This window comes from Papaver somniferum, chromosome 6 (genome assembly GCF_003573695.1).
Source record: "Papaver somniferum cultivar HN1 chromosome 6, ASM357369v1, whole genome shotgun sequence".
Lineage (NCBI taxonomy): Eukaryota > Viridiplantae > Streptophyta > Magnoliopsida > Ranunculales > Papaveraceae > Papaver > Papaver somniferum.
In genome coordinates this window covers 5758517-5765177 of record NC_039363.1, presented here as the reverse complement: position 1 = coordinate 5765177, position 6661 = coordinate 5758517, and the positions used below count along the sequence as shown (strand labels likewise).

At 37.6% G+C, this 6661-nt stretch overlaps 1 pseudogene; it reads right to left on the bottom strand.

The window, feature by feature from the left end:
* Nucleotides 1-5098: 5098 nt before the first annotated feature.
* LOC113290381 lies at nucleotides 5099-6325 on the bottom strand (annotated as a pseudogene).
* Between the last annotated feature and the right edge of the window lie 336 nt (nucleotides 6326-6661).

Genomic DNA, 6661 nt, shown 5'->3' with positions numbered 1-6661 from the left:
TAGGACGGATTTGTACACATTGATCTCTTGAATCAAAGTACTCCCTTGTAGTACATTGTTTAGGGTTTAGACTCGTTTCTCACCTAGACACTCGAAATTACCAAAATCAGCAGAAACTGTTTTCACCCTCAAACAATAAGAACAAAGGCAACAATATTGTTTAAAAGGAATAAGGTGTTTATAACTAACTTGTTATGCGAATGCTTCCTCTTGAGAGATTTGTCATCTTTGGACCTTGAAGAAGAATTAGGGTTTGGAACGGTGAAATGGGATCCGGAAGAAGGAACTTTGCTGTAACAGCACCAGTATGGGAATTATCAGAGCAATAACAGCAACAGAACAATAAGGGAGGTGAATGAAGAACAGTAGAAGAACAGCAGTAACAGCGCAAAAAACATGAATCAAAAACAAACTATATACTACAGAAAAAATAATAGAAGAAATAAAACGAACATTTGTGAAGAATCCATAAAAGGCTAACACTAGCAGGAAGAATGAAGATGAAGATTCAGAGAACACAAAAATGAAAAAGTCTGGTGAGGAAGAAAAAGGTGAATTTCTCTCTCCATCAAGATTAAATAGGAAAGAAGATGATCGGTTGGACCAGGTGGAAGAGGAGACGTGTCAGCAAAAAGTGCAAAGATGAGAATGTGTGAACGGTTACATTGAAAATCCAGAAACTTGTCGGTTGAAGAAAATACGAAAAGTTGTTAGGGTGCGGAAAATGATATGCAAGGGAGCGATGAGGTGACTAAGAAAAATTTCTCTCATTGCTCTTTCTTCAATAAAGACCGCTAAGAGAAGAGGCAAAATATAGGGGTAAAATATCACACACATAGTTATCACGCGAAGCGGTAGCATTATAAGGGGGCGAACTCACTCGCACATAGCATATTCCGGATGACGGAGCTGATAACGTCATAAAGTCACGAGTAAAGCGTGAAAGTTGTGCGAAGTTAAAGAGCACGTGCGAGAAGACCCAACATAAGCGTGCGAGAACATCGCACGTCAGATCCGAAAATAGGGCTTTATTAGCTGTCCTCTACTATGTAAAACTCCTATATGCAGGATCAACTACCACTCTGTTGAGACAGAGATCTTTTTGAGAGTTGAGATAGAACTATAGGAGAGATAAAGTTATTTGCTCCCCAAGTTAGGATTTTATCTTCTTTTTTTTTATTGATTTCTAAAACTTAATAAAATTCTTATAAATGTTCTTCATCATGGTTTCATAGTTTAGTCTATAGATTATTAAAGGGGTGTAGTTGTGGGATTTCCTGCAACTACAATGCTTTTTTAATGGCTAGTGTGCCATATGCTAAGTTCGCATTAAAATAATAAAATAGGCAAAAGAACTTTGTCTTATGGGATCATAAATTGCAAACTTTTGCAATTGGATACCAAATTGTTTGTGAGTGTACCAATCCATAGGCATATTATTATATGAATTTAGGTACACTACTAAGAAAATTAACAGCCATCCTAAATTAGGCATTGTGAAATATGAGCTTGTAGTAATCCAAAATCTATGAGAGGATAAAAGTGATATCAAAGGGTTTCTGAAAGTGATTTATGAGAGCTTGAGCATGAACAGTTTATGCGTAAACCAAGAAAAATGGTTGTACAGGGATGCTTCGATCATATGAGAGATTATGGATGATTTTACGGAGGGAAGGAGAGAGAAAAAGGAGATTAGAGAATAAAATAATCCCTCTAAGAGGTTGTGAGAATGTCGTGTTTTAGATTGGTGAGTAGATGACCTATTTATAGTTGAATTCTCTGATCCCCAGATCAGTGAAAATAAGGATTACTTTCCCTGTGGAGCATTTTTTTCATCTTTTGTGGAATAGCTAGGGATTAACTAGGATGAGTTCATCCTATTATTCGGCCGCCTTTACTCTTTTTTTGCGGTGATAAATAGGCCGGGTATTTCTCGCACATGGCATAAACCGCCAGACTAAAATCATATTGTGCGTGACTGATCCAACCTCTGGGATGATGTGTTGAAAGGGTTATATTCTCTATTACCGATATTTTTGGCCAAGATATAGAGATATATTATTTGATTTGTTAGCATGACTAGGATGATTCATGTGAAAGGAAAAGGATTCCATGGAAATCATACGAAGAGTGTGACAAAGATGAGGTTGGTATCTATCTTTTCATGTATGGATACACATGTCATATAGAGGCTGAATGATTCTTGAATGTCGGTCCCTTTCTTGATCTTGTGAAGCTCAGAGGAGCTTATCCACGATTTTGGATGAGCATGCATGGTTCAGACTCAATTTATTAGTCTTGAGTGTGTTTGAGAAACTGAAAAAGAAGAATGTTCCATAAATGAGGCTTGTGTCCAAGTCTTGTGTTTGTATGAGACTCTTCAGATGAGCCGGTTTGACTCAGGTTATTCATGATGTTTGTTGGGCCTAGGATCATGAGATTATGTCTCTTCGCAGTCAGCTGGGATGTGTTAGATACAGATAGAGAGGCTTGCATGCCTAATACTATGAGACCTTGGATCACTTTTTTGACCACCGTATCTTGCAGAATGTGTATTGAGAAAGTTACGAATGTATCTGTATGGTAAGAAGGACATGACCAGTGTATCTTGAAAGGATAATCTAGGATTCTGTCATAGGGCCTAGAGGCAGAATAACTAGTGTATCTCGCAGGGTTATTCTAGGAATTATCCAAGAGACCTCAGTAAGTCGACTCGAGGGCTAGAATAGACATGAACAGTTATCTCGTGGGTATGTACTCAGAATCATTATATTATCTCAAATAGGTACGAGTCGTACTTACCTGAGACGGGATCTCTAGGATCATGCTCATAGGTTAGCCATGGACGTTTTATGAGTTTATAGAGCCCATACGACCATCATGTCACACAAGGACCTATGATATGAATCATGACATCATGACTAGCCGTGTCTCGCGGGGACATATGCTGAATTCATGGCCTCTCATGATCATAATTCAGCTAGTGACGTTTAATGAGGTTCTAAAGCCTCCATGACAAGTAGTATGTCACAAGGATGTGCTTGGAATCACAGCATCACGACCATCTATGTTTCGCAGGGACTTATGCTAAAAATCGTGGATATAGGTGCCATGAAGACTACGGGCTAAGTTTCTCTCGTGAGAGTTGAATTTTGAACTATGGGGACGAATTTTTTTCGGGCAACGAGGGATAAAGTTAGGATGAACTTGTCTTTTACGCTCAGTCTTTGGACATCCTCAATATCAGTTTTTCTAAACCTCAAAGACGATTTTTGGTTTGGAATAATGATTCGACCCTAGTTGTGAATTTACTATTTTGTCTCTCATCTTGAAATCACAATTTTACGTTTCATCGAAATTTCACCGTTTAGAGCCTGCGATGAATATTTTAGAATATAATATGTATACAGGATCTTAGCTACAAATTTTAATCCACAAGATAGTTTTGAGTTATATGACACTTTTAGGTCAAGATCATACTGTTGAAGATTTAAACTAAAAGTGAGGACAAAACGCTAACATAGGAGTGTTGTACTTACAGCTTCAAGGCTCGATTTGGCGAGTAAAAATGAGCATGTGAAATTGAAGTGTTTTAACAATGTAATTAAGTTCAAGATTTTTACTCCTTGTGTAACTACTGGAAATCCAGTAGTACACCCAATCAAGGAAACACACTAGATCTAAGACATGTTCAAGAGATTAAGATAGAATTCTTCCTTTAAATGAACACGAAATAATAAATCTTTTATAAATGAATTAAAATGATAATGTTACAAGTATAGAAGCTCACAAGAACCCTAATTTACTTTCTCTCAACATGAACCCCCAAATATAAAATATCCAACCCCTTTTATAATGAACCAAGGTCTCTATTTATAGGCAGAATCATGTAATGGAGTACAACTCATTTTACTTCGCCAGAACTCACACAATTCACGTGAAATTGCTTTATATTTCGCCCAAGCCGTTTTCGATAAAGTTATTCCCTTATTTTCGCCCGATAACTTCGGTAACCTTTCGGGACGGCTGTCTCATTTCTTCCTCAGTAATTCATGTACTTCGCCAGTTATCTTCTCCTCCAAGTAATCTTGTTTCGTGGATCAGATGTTCTTGTCCAGATTTATACTTCGCAGATCTAATATTTGTAAAATAAACTCTGACAACTGATTTGGCTCATCACTAACATCTTCAACGGGGTTTGTAAAAGATCTTTTGTTTCAAGATTTAATTCGTGTATCTCGCCCAACCTTGTTTAAACACGTGGCGATCAGAAAAGAGAATAAACAAAAGGCTTTGAGTCATTGAATGAGAATCAAATCATCGAGAATTTGCATCTATTCAAGATGCTTGTTTATCACCAACGTATGCATCCGACAAGTATCAATAGTGTTATCGGAAAGCAAGAGAGGACACATAACCCGGACTCCCCATGGCAGCGGTAAACAAATTCTGAAACCCGTATCACATTTTTATTCATAAGGTTCGTTGAGGGTCACAATGCAAATTTTGGATCCCAATTGAGATGCGAGAATTTGTGTCACGATGGAGATTTGCCAATGAAAGTTTTTAAATCACAAACGTCGACTGTGAGTCACAGAGATAGCACTAGTTGGTCACTGACCAAACCAAATGTTTGTTGCGGGGCAATTTTTGGATCACGTTGAAATAGAGTGTGCCATATTTAAATTACAACGTAACAGAATTTAGGTGACGGTGGAATATCCCTCCATTTACTTCAACAACTTTCGGAAGAGTTACTGTCGACTAATGAAGCAAGCCCAATTGCTAGAAGGACCACTTCCGGTTCCAGTTGTAAAACAAGTTTTCTACTAAATGTAATCATCAATAATCTTGCAAGTCTTTTAACTGCAACAGCCTACATATCATAGTACTCACTTATCTTGAATTTACTCTGCTAAAGCGGTCGACATATGCATGCCTTTTCACATTTTACTTCTCTAAATGCCGTAAATTAGGAATTGACAGAACAATGGCAAACTTTAATTTTGGAAAAGCAAAAGAAGTGTTTTGCTCTTTTTTCATTGTTTCGAAAAAGAATGAATAAACTTAAAACCCTCACTAAACCCCCTCCCTATTATACATATCTCTCTAAAATTGTGTACATATCTTCTTATTGCAATTACTAGACCAAAGTTGAGCAAGTAGAAGTTGCAGGATCAAACAATGCCGGCAACAAGAATTTCCTTCCATTTGCACCATTAGCGTTGTAACTTGCACCACTACTTGAATCAACAAGTAGATTTCCAGCATAACCAGGGTATGCTCCTGTTCCATAAATTCCGGTACAAGCAGATGAAACTTCTAGTGGAGCTTCAGCTGGTCCTTGAAAATACCCATTTCCGAAAGAATTTGTTGCAGTACCAGCTAATAGACTGGCCAAATTGATCACCATTCCATCAACACCAACATCATTGTTCGGTGCTACCAATGGCGAACCCTGTGGTCCATAAATTGGCTGATGGAAATGCCAAGCACATTGACCGGCACATTGAGTCTCAGAGTTTCCAACCCAAATGTAAGCAAATTTGGATTTCTTTGAAGTAGAATATGAAGAACCATGAGAACCACATCTACTAGAACAGAACCCATCAACAGCAACATCAGCAGAAGTCAAAACAACATTGATTGCATTACCCTGTTCACCTCTTGATGCTAATCTAACAATTTTCTTGTTACTCAGAGATTTGCCCAATGAGTATTTCTCATCAAAGATTTGTCTCCCTAATTTCAAAACCAATGAAGTGGGTTTCCTTGTAGAAGTTGGTAGATGGTAGTATTTCTCTGTTTTCTTCCACCAAGTTGAAACGGATGGTTCATTTTTTTATTTGACTGAAGTTGAATGAATTGAATTGAAGAAATCAGAGATAATAGCTCTCAGGGCAGGTTTGAAATTACCCTACCAGATCAACTTAACAGAAATCTTCCTAGAAATAAGAGCTCTGTAGTTGCAGGAAATCCTACAACCACACCCTTAGTAAAATCTATATAACAATCTAAGTAATCATCATAAGAATCATAACAACTTTCATTAAAATCTTCAAGAAAGATACAAAGTTATGAGAAAACCCTAACTTGGTAAGCAAATAATCTTTTGGGAAGCATATAATCTTTCTCTCTCCTAAATATCTTGTCTAAACTCTCCAAAAGATCCCTCCTCAGTACAATGGTGGTTGGTCCTATATATAAGAGTTTACATAATAGAAGACAACTAATAAAACCCCTATTTTTGGATCTGACTCTTCTCGCACGTGCTCTCTAACACCGCATGGTTCTTCACACCTTACTCATGACTTGGTGACGTCATCTGGGCTATGTTGCGTGCGATCACGTTCGCATGATAATGAGGAGACCATTTCGCTTAATAACCAAGTGTGCGATATTTTACCCCTATATTTTCCTCTTCTCTTGGAGTTCTTTATGAAAGAAGGAGCGGCAAGAGAAACCTTAGCAGGTTGTTTTGCCGCACCATCTCATCTTTTCATATTCTTATCTGCCGACACATTCCCTTGATTTCAGCTTAACCGTCTACACGTATTGACTTTCTCCTTTCTAACCGCCACGTCTTGAATTAACCGTTTGTCTTTTTTTTTCTATTTATTAACTGGGACGAGGAGAGATAAATTTTCCTTCTTTATTTGGC